The 14,090-nt window shown below is 49.4% G+C and overlaps 5 non-coding genes across 5 annotated transcripts; all 5 read right to left on the bottom strand.

Moving 5' to 3' along the window:
- Positions 1 to 1,656: 1,656 nt before the first annotated feature.
- On the bottom strand, positions 1,657 to 1,729 carry Trnaa-ggc (transfer RNA alanine (anticodon GGC)). Its single transcript has one exon. It is a non-coding gene; the product is annotated as a tRNA-Ala (tRNA).
- Positions 1,730 to 4,546: 2,817 nt separating this feature from the next.
- Positions 4,547 to 4,619, bottom strand: Trnaa-ggc (transfer RNA alanine (anticodon GGC)). Its single transcript has one exon. It is a non-coding gene; the product is annotated as a tRNA-Ala (tRNA).
- A 4,261-nt stretch (positions 4,620 to 8,880) lies between these two features.
- On the bottom strand, positions 8,881 to 8,953 carry Trnaa-ggc (transfer RNA alanine (anticodon GGC)). The gene has a single exon. It is a non-coding gene; the product is annotated as a tRNA-Ala (tRNA).
- Positions 8,954 to 11,763: 2,810 nt separating this feature from the next.
- Trnaa-ggc (transfer RNA alanine (anticodon GGC)) lies at positions 11,764 to 11,836 on the bottom strand. The gene has a single exon. It is a non-coding gene; the product is annotated as a tRNA-Ala (tRNA).
- A 1,369-nt stretch (positions 11,837 to 13,205) lies between these two features.
- Positions 13,206 to 13,278, bottom strand: Trnaa-ggc (transfer RNA alanine (anticodon GGC)). The gene has a single exon. It is a non-coding gene; the product is annotated as a tRNA-Ala (tRNA).
- Between the last annotated feature and the right edge of the window lie 812 nt (positions 13,279 to 14,090).

The raw sequence follows: 14,090 nt of genomic DNA, 5'->3' as shown, positions 1-14,090 counted from the left end.
CTCTAGACTTCAATGAGGTTAAGCCGCGATACCTAAGACAGATCTGCACTCGATGACACCTCGATAACAGCCGGTCCCCACACTTACATCTTGCTCTCCTTACGTCAGTATACATCATATCAGTCTGTGACGCTGGCTTTGCAACATCTTGCGTGCCTTTAGGTTCGCCGCGACCAACACTTACCATGCACTGACCACAAAAAATGGAGGCGCCGTGGCTTGAACCCTGGACCTTTCACATGCCAAGCGAACGCTCTACCAACTGAGCGACGCCCCATGCACGAGCAAACTGCGCTATTCCCCATTCTTTGCGACTCAGATGCGCACGGACACGATGGTTGGTTGGTTTGTAGCGGTGAAGGGAGCAGAGTACAAAGGCGCGGACCCGTTCATATACACAAAAGTTCCAAGTAGTTTCGATGCTCTGGTATTACAAATGCAAATTCCGTCTGTTTTTAACGTCTTAAATTGAAAGAGCCGTCACAAATTGCTCCGTTTTCACTCCTTGTCGACAATTATATAGCACCTGAGGTAACAAACACATCTCGAGCCCCATTGTGCTCTCCATTATTCATGCCAACTCAGTGCCTCGCTCTTTACTACTGTGTACCAATCTTGTCGTCCAACAGCAAAACACTGGGCCACAACAAGTTTCCGAGTCTCCATTGCACTGCGCATACTACGAAACGCTCCCCAAACTTGGCCCTCACCCCCGCAGCCGACTTTTCCGACTTTCGACGACGCTCACGCAACGCTCACGCTAGTGACAGCATTATTTATAGTTCGACGTCGCGCCAAAGCGAATGAGCACAATTCGCCTACGGCTTAGGCCGCCCTCCTAGTGTGGCTGCTCGGTGTCTGCAGGCAGCGAGGGTCTGCAAGCTTCCTGTGTTCGCACCTATGTCACCTGTGCTTGCTTGTCAGAGACAGACTATCGCAAAACATACAACTCACTCCATGAATTGATTGCTACGGCATCTGTTATCAGCAGTCACAACTAACAACACCAGTAGCAGCTGACTGCACGCAAAGAATAGCAATGTGCAGTGGGATTTACGTGAACTCGGCGCAAGCTTGTATCTTCCTAGACACATCTGCTGGCTGTGAAGTATTCCACTTGCATATCAAGGTGCGCATGTAGGTGTGTTAAAAATTCTAGAGGCACTGGGTTTTGATCCCAGTACCTCTCGCATACTAAGCGAGCGCTCTACCATCTGAGCTACGCCCGCCCCCCAGAAGACTAATGGTGCTACATACAGCCATATAGACGACACAGACCCTTGCACTCCCATTATTCAGCAGACAAACACTACTCTCTATGTATCCATTAGGGTGTCTTTCAGGTTTCGTGCATTCTGTATCGAATCGTAGTTGCCAAAATGAAAGTGGCACGTATAACGTCGAAAATAGAATTCGGACACCGCTCTGAGTAAGACCAACGTGTTGTCCACCCTCTAGACTTCAATGAGGTTAAGCCGCGATACCTAAGACAGATCTGCACTCGATGACACCTCGATAACAGCCGGTCCCCACACTTACATCTTGCTCTCCTTACGTCAGTATACATCATATCAGTCTGTGACGCTGGCTTTGCAACATCTTGCGTGCCTTTAGGTTCGCCGCGACCAACACTTACCATGCACTGACCACAAAAAATTGAGGCGCCGCGGCTTGAACCCTGGACCTTTCACATGCCAAGCGAACGCTCTACCAACTGAGCGACGCCCCATGCACGAGCAAACTGCGCTATTCCCCATTCTTTGCGACTCAGATGCGCACGGACACGATGGTTGGTTGGTTTGTAGCGGTGAAGGGAGCAGAGTACAAAGGCGCGGACCCGTTCATATACACAAAAGTTCCAAGTAGTTTCGATGCTCTGGTATTACAAATGCAAATTCCGTCTGTTTTTAACGTCTTAAATTGAAAGAGCCGTCACAAATTGCTCCGTTTTTACTCCTTGTCGACAATTATACAGCACCTGAGGTAACAAACACATCTCGAGCCCCATTGTGCTCTCCATTATTCATGCCAACTCAGTGCCTCGCTCTTTACTACTGTGTACCAATCTTGTCGTCCAACAGCAAAACACTGGGCAACAACAAGTTTCCGAGTCTCCATTGCACTGCGCATACTACGAAACGCTCCCCAAACTTGGCACTCACCCCCGCAGCCGACTTTTCCGACTTTCCACGACGCTCACGCTAGTGACAGCATTATTTATAGATCGACGTCGCGCCAAAGCGAATGAGCACAATTCGCCTACGGCTTAGGCCGCCCTCCTAGTGTGGCTGCTCGGTGTCTGCAGGCAGCGAGGGTCTGCAAGCTTCCTGTGTTCGCACCTATGTCACCTGTGCTTGCTTGTCAGAGACAGACTATCGCAAAACATACAACTCACTCCATGAATTGATTGCTACGGCATCTGTTATCAGCAGTCACAACTAACAACACCAGTAGCAGCTGACTGCACGCAAAGAATAGGAATGTGCAGTGGGATTTACGTGAACTCGGCGCAAGCTTGTATCTTCCTAGACACATCTGCTGGCTGTGAAGTATTCCACTTGCATATAAAGGTGCGCATGTGAGCGTGTTAAAAATTCTGGAGGCACTGGGTATTGATCCCAGTACCTCTCGCATACTAAGCGAGCGCTCTACCATCTGAGCTACCCCCGGCCCCCCCCCCGAAGACTAATGGTGCTACATACAGCCATATAGACGACACAGACCCTTGCACTCCCATTATTCAGCAGACAAACACTACTCTCTATGTATCCGTTAGGCTGTCTTTCAGGTTTCGTGCATTCTGTATCGAATCGTAGTTGGCCACAATGAAAGTGGCACGTATAACGTCGAAAATAGAATTCGGACACCGCTCTGAGTAAGACCAACGTGTTGTCCACCCTCTAGACTTCAATGAGGTTAAGCCGCGATACCTAAGACAGATCTGCACTCGATGACACCTCGATAACAGCCGGTCCCCACACTTACATCTTGCTCTCCTTACGTCAGTATACATCATATCAGTCTGTGACGCTGGCTTTGCAACATCTTGCGTGCCTTTAGGTTCGCCGCGACCAACACTTACCATGCACTGACCACAAAAAAATGGAGGCGCCGCGGCTTGAACCCTGGACCTTTCACATGCCAAGCGAACGCTCTACCAACTGAGCGACGCCCCATGCACGAGCAAACTGCGCTATTCCCCATTCTTTGCGACTCAGATGCGCACGGACACGATGGTTGGTTGGTTTGTAGCGGTGAAGGGAGCAGAGTACAAAGGCGCGGACCCGTTCATATACACAAAAGTTCCAAGTAGTTTCGATGCTCTGGTATTACAAATGCAAATTCCGTCTGTTTTTAACGTCTTAAATTGAAAGAGCCGTCACAAATTGCTCCGTTTTCACTCCTTGTCGACAATTATATAGCACCTGAGGTAACAAACACATCTCGAGCCCCATTGTGCTCTCCATTATTCATGCCAACTCAGTGCCTCGCTCTTTACTACTGTGTACCAATCTTGTCGTCCAACAGCAAAACACTGGGCCACAACAAGTTTCCGAGTCTCCATTGCACTGCGCATACTACGAAACGCTCCCCAAACTTGGCCCTCACCCCCGCAGCCGACTTTCGACGACGCTCACGCAACGCTCACGCTAGTGACAGCATTATTTATAGTTCGACGTCGCGCCAAAGCGAATGAGCACAATTCGCCTACGGCTTAGGCCGCCCTCCTAGTGTGGCTGCTCGGTGTCTGCAGGCAGCGAGGGTCTGCAAGCTTCCTGTGTTCGCACCTATGTCACCTGTGCTTGCTTGTCAGAGACAGACTATCGCAAAACATACAACTCACTCCATGAATTGATTGCTACGGCATCTGTTATCAGCAGTCACAACTAACAACACCAGTAGCAGCTGACTGCACGCAAAGAATAGCAATGTGCAGTGGGATTTACGTGAACTCGGCGCAAGCTTGTATCTTCCTAGACACATCTGCTGGCTGTGAAGTATTCCACTTGCATATCAAGGTGCGCATGTAGGTGTGTTAAAAATTCTAGAGGCACTGGGTTTTGATCCCAGTACCTCTCGCATACTAAGCGAGCGCTCTACCATCTGAGCTACGCCCGCCCCCCAGGAGACTAATGGTGCTACATACAGCCATATAGACGACACAGACCCTTGCACTCCCATTATTCAGCAGACAAACACTACTCTCTATGTATCCATTAGGGTGTCTTTCAGGTTTCGTGCATTCTGTATCGAATCGTAGTTGCCAAAATGAAAGTGGCACGTATAACGTCGAAAATAGAATTCGGACACCGCTCTGAGTAAGACCAACGTGTTGTCCACCCTCTAGACTTCAATGAGGTTAAGCCGCGATACCTAAGACAGATCTGCACTCGATGACACCTCGATAACAGCCGGTCCCCACACTTACATCTTGCTCTCCTTACGTCAGTATACATCATATCAGTCTGTGACGCTGGCTTTGCAACATCTTGCGTGCCTTTAGGTTCGCCGCGACCAACACTTACCATGCACTGACCACAAAAAATTGAGGCGCCGCGGCTTGAACCCTGGACCTTTCACATGCCAAGCGAACGCTCTACCAACTGAGCGACGCCCCATGCACGAGCAAACTGCGCTATTCCCCATTCTTTGCGACTCAGATGCGCACGGACACGATGGTTGGTTGGTTTGTAGCGGTGAAGGGAGCAGAGTACAAAGGCGCGGACCCGTTCATATACACAAAAGTTCCAAGTAGTTTCGATGCTCTGGTATTACAAATGCAAATTCCGTCTGTTTTTAACGTCTTAAATTGAAAGAGCCGTCACAAATTGCTCCGTTTTCACTCCTTGTCGACAATTATACAGCACCTGAGGTAACAAACACATCTCGAGCCCCATTGTGCTCTCCATTATTCATGCCAACTCAGTGCCTCGCTCTTTACTACTGTGTACCAATCTTGTCGTCCAACAGCAAAACACTGGGCAACAACAAGTTTCCGAGTCTCCATTGCACTGCGCATACTACGAAACGCTCCCCAAACTTGGCACTCACCCCCGCAGCCGACTTTTCCGACTTTCCACGACGCTCACGCTAGTGACAGCATTATTTATAGATCGACGTCGCGCCAAAGCGAATGAGCACAATTCGCCTACGGCTTAGGGCGCCCTCCTAGTGTGGCTGCTCGGTGTCTGCAGGCAGCGAGGGTCTGCAAGCTTCCTGTGTTCGCACCTATGTCACCTGTGCTTGCTTGTCAGAGACAGACTATCGCAAAACATACAACTCACTCCATGAATTGATTGCTACGGCATCTGTTATCAGCAGTCACAACTAACAACACCAGTAGCAGCTGACTGCACGCAAAGAATAGCAATGTGCAGTGGGATTTACGTGAACTCGGCGCAAGCTTGTATCTTCCTAGACACATCTGCTGGCTGTGAAGTATTCCACTTGCATATCAAGGTGCGCATGTAGGTGTGTTAAAAATTCTAGAGGCACTGGGTATTGATCCCAGTACCTCTCGTATACTAAGCGAGCGCTCTACCATCTGAGCTACGCCCGCCCCCCAGAAGACCAATGGTGCTACATACAGCCATATAGACGACACAGACCCTTGCACTCCCATTATTCAGCAGACAAACACTACTCTCTATGTATCCATTAGGGTGTCTTTCAGTTTTCGTGCATTCTGTATCGAATCGTAGTTGCCAAAATGAAAGTGGCACGTATAATGTCGAAAATAGAATTCGGACACCGCTCTGAGTAAGACCAACGCGTTGTCCACCCTCTAGACTTCAATGAGGTTAAGCCGCGATACCTAAGACAGATCTGCACTCGATGACACCTCGATAACAGCCGGTCCCCACACTTACATCTTGCTCTCCTTACATCAGTATACATCATATCAGTCTGTGACGCTGGCTTTGCAACATCTTGCGTGCCTTTAGGTTCGCCGCGACCAACACTTACCATGCACTGACCACAAAAAATGGAGGCGCGGCGGCTTGAACCCTGGACCTTTCACATGCCAAGCGAACGCTCTACCAACTGAGCTACGCCCCATGCACAAGCAAACTGCGCTATTCCCCATTCTTTGCGACTCAGATGCGCACGGACACGATGGTTGGTTGGTTTGTAGCGGTGAAGGGAGCAGAGTACAAAGGCGCGGACCCGTTCATATACACAAAAGTTCCAAGTAGTTTCGATGCTCTGGTATTACAAATGCAAATTCCGTCTGTTTTTAACGTCCTAAAATTGAAAGAGCCGTCACAAATTGCTCCGTTTTCACTCCTTGTCGACAATCATACAGCACCTGAGGTAACAAACACATCTCGAGCCCCATTGTGCTCTCCATTATTCATGCCAACTCAGTGCCTCGCTCTTTACTACTGTGTACCAATCTTGTCGTCCAACAGCAAAACACTGGGCCACAACAAGTTTCCGCGTCTCCAATGCACTGCGCATACTACGAAACGCTCCCCAAACTTGGCACTCACCCCCGCAGCCGACTTTTCCGACTTTCCACGACGCTCACGCTAGTGACAGCATTATTTATAGTTCGACGTCGCGCCAAAGCGAATGAGCACAATTCGCCTACGGCTTAGGCCGCCCTCCTAGTGTGGCTGCTCGGTGTCTGCAGGCAGCGAGGGACTGCAAGCTTCCTGTGTTCGCACCTATGTCACCTGTGCTTGCTTGTCAGAGACAGACTATCGCAAAACATACAACTCACTCCATGAATTGATTGCTACGGCATCTGTTATCAGCAGTCACAACTAACAACACCAGTAGCAGCTGACTGCACGCAAAGAATAGGAATGTGCAGTGGGATTTACGTGAACTCGGCGCAAGCTTGTATCTTCCTAGACACATCTGCTGGCTGTGAAGTATTCCACTTGCATATCAAGGTGCGCATGTAGGTGTGTTAAAAATTCTAGAGGCACTGGGTTTTGATCCCAGTACCTCTCGCATACTAAGCGAGCGCTCTACCATCTGAGCTACGCCCGCCCCCCAGAAGACTAATGGTGCTACATACAGCCATATAGACGACACAGACCCTTGCACTCCCATTATTCAGCAGACAAACACTACTCTCTATGTATCCATTAGGGTGTCTTTCAGGTTTCGTGCATTCTGTATCGAATCGTAGTTGCCAAAATGAAAGTGGCACGTATAACGTCGAAAATAGAATTCGGACACCGCTCTGAGTAAGACCAACGTGTTGTCCACCCTCTAGACTTCAATGAGGTTAAGCCGCGATACCTAAGACAGATCTGCACTCGATGACACCTCGATAACAGCCGGTCCTCACACTTACATCTTGCCCTCCTTACGTCAGTATACATCATATCAGTCTGTGACGCTGGCTTTGCAACATCTTGCGTGCCTTTAGGTTCGCCGCGACCAACACTTACCATGCACTGACCACAAAAAATGGAGGAGCGGCGGCTTGAACCCTGGACTTTCCACATGCCAAGCGAACGCTCTACCAACTGAGCGACGCCCCATGCACGAGCAAAATGCGCTATTCCCCATTCTTTGCGACTCAGATGCGCACGGACACGATGGTTGGTTGGTTTGTAGCGGTGAAGGGAGCAGAGTACAAAGGCGCGGACCCGTTCATATACACAAAAGTTCCAAGTAGTTTCGATGCTCTGGTATTACAAATGCAAATTCCGTCTGTTTTTAACGTCTTAAATTGAAAGAGCCGTCACAAATTGCTCCGTTTTCACTCCTTGTCGACAATTATACAGCACCTGAGGTAACAAACACATCTCGAGCCCCATTGTGCTCTCCATTATTCATGCCAACTCAGTGCCTCGCTCTTTACTACTGTGTACCAATCTTGTCGTCCAACAGCAAAACACTGGGCCACAACAAGTTTCCGAGTCTCCATTGCACTGCGCATACTACGAAACGCTCCCCAAACTTGGCCCTCACCCCCGCAGCCGACTTTTCCGACTTTCGACGACGCTCACGCAACGCTCACGCTAGTGACAGCATTATTTATAGTTCGACGTCGCGCCAAAGCGAATGAGCACAATTCGCCTACGGCTTAGGCCGCCCTCCTAGTGTGGCTGCTCGGTGTCTGCAGGCAGCGAGGGTCTGCAAGCTTCCTGTGTTCGCACCTATGTCACCTGTGCTTGCTTGTCAGAGACAGACTATCGCAAAACATACAACTCACTCCATGAATTGATTGCTACGGCATCTGTTATCAGCAGTCACAACTAACAACACCAGTAGCAGCTGACTGCACGCAAAGAATAGGAATGTGCAGTGGGATTTACGTGAACTCGGCGCAAGCTTGTATCTTCCTAGACACATCTGCTGGCTGTGAAGTATTCCACTTGCATATCAAGGTGCGCATGTAGGTGTGTTAAAAATTCTAGAGGCACTGGGTTTTGATCCCAGTACCTCTCGCATACTAAGCGAGCGCTCTACCATCTGAGCTACGCCCGCCCCCCAGAAGACTAATGGTGCTACATACAGCCATATAGACGACACAGACCCTTGCACTCCCATTATTCAGCAGACAAACACTACTCCTATGTATCCATTAGGGTGTCTTTCAGGTTTCGTGCATTCTGTATCGAATCGTAGTTGCCAAAATGAAAGTGGCACGTATAACGTCGAAAATAGAATTCGGACACCGCTCTGAGTAAGACCAACGTGTTGTCCACCCTCTAGACTTCAATGAGGTTAAGCCGCGATACCTAAGACAGATCTGCACTCGATGACACCTCGATAACAGCCGGTCCCCACACTTACATCTTGCTCTCCTTACGTCAGTATACATCATATCAGTCTGTGACGCTGGCTTTGCAACATCTTGCGTGCCTTTAGGTTCGCCGCGACCAACACTTACCATGCACTGACCACAAAAAATTGAGGCGCCGCGGCTTGAACCCTGGACCTTTCACATGCCAAGCGAACGCTCTACCAACTGAGCGACGCCCCATGCACGAGCAAACTGCGCTATTCCCCATTCTTTGCGACTCAGATGCGCACGGACACGATGGTTGGTTGGTTTGTAGCGGTGAAGGGAGCAGAGTACAAAGGCGCGGACCCGTTCATATACACAAAAGTTCCAAGTAGTTTCGATGCTCTGGTATTACAAATGCAAATTCCGTCTGTTTTTAACGTCTTAAATTGAAAGAACCGTCACAAATTGCTCCGTTTTCACTCATTGTAGACAATTATACAGCACCTGAGGTAACAAACACATCTCGAGCCCCATTTTGCACTCCATTATTCATGCCAACTCAGTGCCTCGCTCTTTACTACTGTGTACCAATCTTGTCGTCCAACAGCAAAACACTGGGCCACAACAAGTTTCCGAGTCTCCATTGCACTGCGCATACTACGAAACGCTCTCCAAACTTGGCACTCACCCCCGCAGCCGACTTTTCCGACTTTCCACGACGCTCACGCTAGTGACAGCATTATTTATAGATCGACGTCGCGCCAAAGCGAATGAGCACAATTCGCCTACGGCTTAGGCCGCCCTCCTAGTGTGGCTGCTCGGTGTCTGCAGGCAGCGAGGGTCTGCAAGCTTCCTGTGTTCGCACCTATGTCACCTGTGCTTGCTTGTCAGAGACAGACTATCGCAAAACATACAACTCACTCCATGAATTGATTGCTACGGCATCTGTTATCAGCAGTCACAACTAACAACACCAGTAGCAGCTGACTGCACGCAAAGAATAGGAATGTGCAGTGGGATTTACGTGAACTCGGCGCAAGCTTGTATCTTCCTAGACACATCTGCTGGCTGTGAAGTATTCCACTTGCATATCAAGGTGCGCATGTAGGTGTGTTAAAAATTCTAGAGGCACTGGGTATTGATCCCAGTACCTCTCGCATACTAAGCGAGCGCTCTACCATCTGAGCTACGCCCGCCCCCCAGAAGACTAATGGTGCTACATACAGCCATATAGACGACACAGACCCTTGCACTCCCATTATTCAGCAGACAAACACTACTCTCTATGTATCCGTTAGGGTGTCTTTCAGGTTTCGTGCATTCTGTATCGAATCGTAGTTGCCAAAATGAAAGTGGCACGTATAACGTCGAAAATAGAATTCGGACACCGCTCTGAGTAAGACCAACGTGTTGTCCACCCTCTAGACTTCAATGAGGTTAAGCCGCGATACCTAAGACAGATCTGCTCTCGATGACACCTCGATAACAGCCGGTCCCCACACTTACATCTTGCTCTCCTTACGTCAGTATACATCATATCAGTCTGTGACGCTGGCTTTGCAACATCTTGCGTGCCTTTAGGTTCGCCGCGACCAACACTTACCATGCACTGACCACAAAAAATGGAGGCGCGGCGGCTTGAACCCTGGACCTTTCACATGCCAAGCGAACGCTCTACCAACTGAGCGACGCCCCATGCACGAGCAAACTGCGCTATTCCCCATTCTTTGCGACTCAGATGCGCACGGACACGATGGTTGGTTGGTTTGTAGCGGTGAAGGGAGCAGAGTACAAAGGCGCGGACCCGTTGATATACACAAAAGTTCCAAGTAGTTTCGATGCTCTGGTATTACAAATGCAAATTCCGTCTGTTTTTAACGTCTTAAATTGAAAGAGCCGTCACAAATTGCTCCGTTTTCACTCCTTGTCGACAATTATACAGCACCTGAGGTAACAAACACATCTCGTGCCCCATTGTGCTCTCCATTATTCATGCCAACTCAGTGCCTCGCTCTTTACTACTGTGTACCAATCTTGTCGTCCAACAGCAAAACACTGGGCCACAACAAGTTTCCGAGTCTCCATTGCACTGCGCATACTACGAAACGCTCCCCAAACTTGGCACTCACCCCCGCAGCCGACTTTTCCGACTTTCCACGACGCTCACGCTAGTGACAGCATTATTTATAGATCGACGTCGCGCCAAAGCGAATGAGCACAATTCGCCTACGGCTTAGGCCGCCCTCCTAGTGTGGCTGCTCGGTGTCTGCAGGCAGCGAGGGTCTGCAAGCTTCCTGTGTTCGCACCTATGTCACCTGCGCTTGCTTGTCAGAGACAGACTATCGCAAAACATACAACTCACTCCATGAATTGATTGCTACGGCATCTGTTATCAGCAGTCACAACTAACAACACCAGTAGCAGCTGACTGCACGCAAAGAATAGGAATGTGCAGTGGGATTTACGTGAACTCGGCGCAAGCTTGTATCTTCCTAGACACATCTGCTGGCTGTGAAGTATTCCACTTGCATATCAAGGTGCGCATGTAGGTGTGTTAAAAATTCTAGAGGCACTGGGTATTGATCCCAGTACCTCTCGCATACTAAGCGAGCGCTCTACCATCTGAGCTACGCCCGCCCCCCAGAAGACTAATGGTGCTACATACAGCCATATAGACGACACAGACCCTTGCACTCCCATTATTCAGCAGACAAACACTACTCTCTATGTATCCGTTAGGGTGTCTTTCAGGTTTCGTGCTTTCTGTATCGAATCGTAGTTGCCAAAATGAAAGTGGCACGTATAACGTCGAAAATAGAAATTCGGACACCGCTCTGAGTAAGACCAACGTGTTGTCCACCCTCTAGACTTCAATGAGGTTAAGCCGCGATACCTAAGACAGATCTGCACTCGATGACACCTCGATAACAGCCGGTCCCCACACTTACATCTTGCTCTCCTTACGTCAGTATACATCATATCAGTCTGTGACGCTGGCTTTGCAACATCTTGCGTGCCTTTAGGTTCGCCGCGACCAACACTTACCATGCACTGACCACAAAAAATTGAGGCGCCGCGGCTTGAACCCTGGACCTTTCACATGCCAAGCGAACGCTCTACCAACTGAGCGACGCCCCATGCACGAGCAAACTGCGCTATTCCCCATTCTTTGCGACTCAGATGCGCACGGACACGATGGTTGGTTGGTTTGTAGCGGTGAAGGGAGCAGAGTACAAAGGCGCGGACCCGTTCATATACACAAAAGTTCCAAGTAGTTTCGATGCTCTGGTATTACAAATGCAAATTCCGTCTGTTTTTAACGTCCTAAAATTGAAAGAGCCGTCACAAATTGCTCCGTTTTCACTCCTTGTCGACAATTATACAGCACCTGAGGTAACAAACACATCTCGAGCCCCATTGTGCTCTCCATTATTCATGCCAACTCAGTGCCTCGCTCTTTACTACTGTGTACCAATCTTGTCGTCCAACAGCAAAACACTGGGCCACAACAAGTTTCCGCGTCTCCATTGCACTGCGCATACTACGAAACGCTCCCCAAACTTGGCACTCACCCCCGCAGCCGACTTTTCCGACTTTCCACGACGCTCACGCTAGTGACAGTATTATTTATAGTTCGACGTCGCGCCAAAGCGAATGAGCACAATTCGCCTACGGCTTAGGCCGCCCTCCTAGTGTGGCTGCTCGGTGTCTGCAGGCAGCGAGGGTCTGCAAGCTTCCTGTGTTCGCACCTATGTCACCTGTGCTTGCTTGTCAGAGACAGACTATCGCAAAACATACAACTCACTCCATGAATTGATTGCTACGGCATCTGTTATCAGCAGTCACAACTAACAACACCAGTAGCAGCTGACTGCACGCAAAGAATAGGAATGTGCAGTGGGATTTACGCGAACTCGGCGCAAGCTTGTATCTTCCTAGACACATCTGCTGGCTGTGAAGTATTCCACTTGCATATCAAGGTGCGCATGTAGGTGTGTTAAAAATTCTGGAGGCACTGGGTATTGATCCCAGTACCTCTCGCATACTAAGCGAGCGCTCTACCATCTGAGCTACGCCCGCCCTCCCGAAGACTAATGGTGCTACATACAGCCATATAGACGACACAGACCCTTGCACTCCCATTATTCAGCAGACAAACACTACTCTCTATGTATCCGTTAGGGTGTCTCTCAGGTTTCGTGCATTCTGTATCGAATCGTAGTTGCCAAAATGAAAGTGGCACGTATAACGTCGAAAATAGAATTCGGACACCGCTCTGAGTAAGACCAACGTGTTGTCCACCCTCTAGACTTCAATGAGGTTAAGCCGCGATACCTAAGACAGATCTGCACTCGATGACACCTCGATAACAGCCGGTCCCCACACTTACATCTTGCTCTCCTTACGTCAGTATACATCATATCAGTCTGTGACGCTGGCTTTGCAACATCTTGCGTGCCTTTAGGTTCGCCGCGACCAACACTTACCATGCACTGACCACAAAAAATTGAGGCGCCGCGGCTTGAACCCTGGACCTTTCACATGCCAAGCGAACGCTCTACCAACTGAGCGACGCCCCATGCACGAGCAAACTGCGCTATTCCCCATTCTTTGCGACTCAGATGCGCACGGACACGATGGTTGGTTGGTTTGTAGCGGTGAAGGGAGCAGAGTACAAAGGCGCGGACCCGTTCATATACACAAAAGTTCCAAGTAGTTTCGATGCTCTGGTATTACAAATGCAAATTCCGTCTGTTTTTAACGTCTTAAATTGAAAGAACCGTCACAAATTGCTCCGTTTTCACTCATTGTAGACAATTATACAGCACCTGAGGTAACAAACACATCTCGAGCCCCATTTTGCACTCCATTATTCATGCCAACTCAGTGCCTCGCTCTTTACTACTGTGTACCAATCTTGTCGTCCAACAGCAAAACACTGGGCCACAACAAGTTTCCGCGTCTCCATTGCACTGCGCATACTACGAAACGCTCCCCAAACTTGGCACTCACCCCCGCAGCCGACTTTTCCGACTTTCCACGACGCTCACGCTAGTGACAGCATTATTTATAGTTCGACGTCGCGCCAAAGCGAATGAGCACAATTCGCCTACGGCTTAGGCCGCCCTCCTAGTGTGGCTGCTCGGTGTCTGCAGGCAGCGAGGGTCTGCAAGCTTCCTGTGTTCGCACCTATGTCACCTGTGCTTGCTTGTCAGAGACAGACTATCGCAAAACATACAACTCACTCCATGAATTGATTGCTACGGCATCTGTTATCAGCAGTCACAACTAACAACACCAGTAGCAGCTGACTGCACGCAAAGAATAGGAATGTGCAGTGGGATTTACGCGAACTCGGCGCAAGCTTGTATCTTCCTAGACACATCTGCTG

The sequence above is a fragment of the Schistocerca gregaria genome, chromosome 10 (genome assembly GCF_023897955.1).
Source record: "Schistocerca gregaria isolate iqSchGreg1 chromosome 10, iqSchGreg1.2, whole genome shotgun sequence".
In the NCBI taxonomy this organism is placed as follows: domain Eukaryota; kingdom Metazoa; phylum Arthropoda; class Insecta; order Orthoptera; family Acrididae; genus Schistocerca; species Schistocerca gregaria.
The sequence above is the reverse complement of the archived record's forward strand: the minus strand, read 5'-3'. Positions and strand labels throughout refer to the sequence as shown.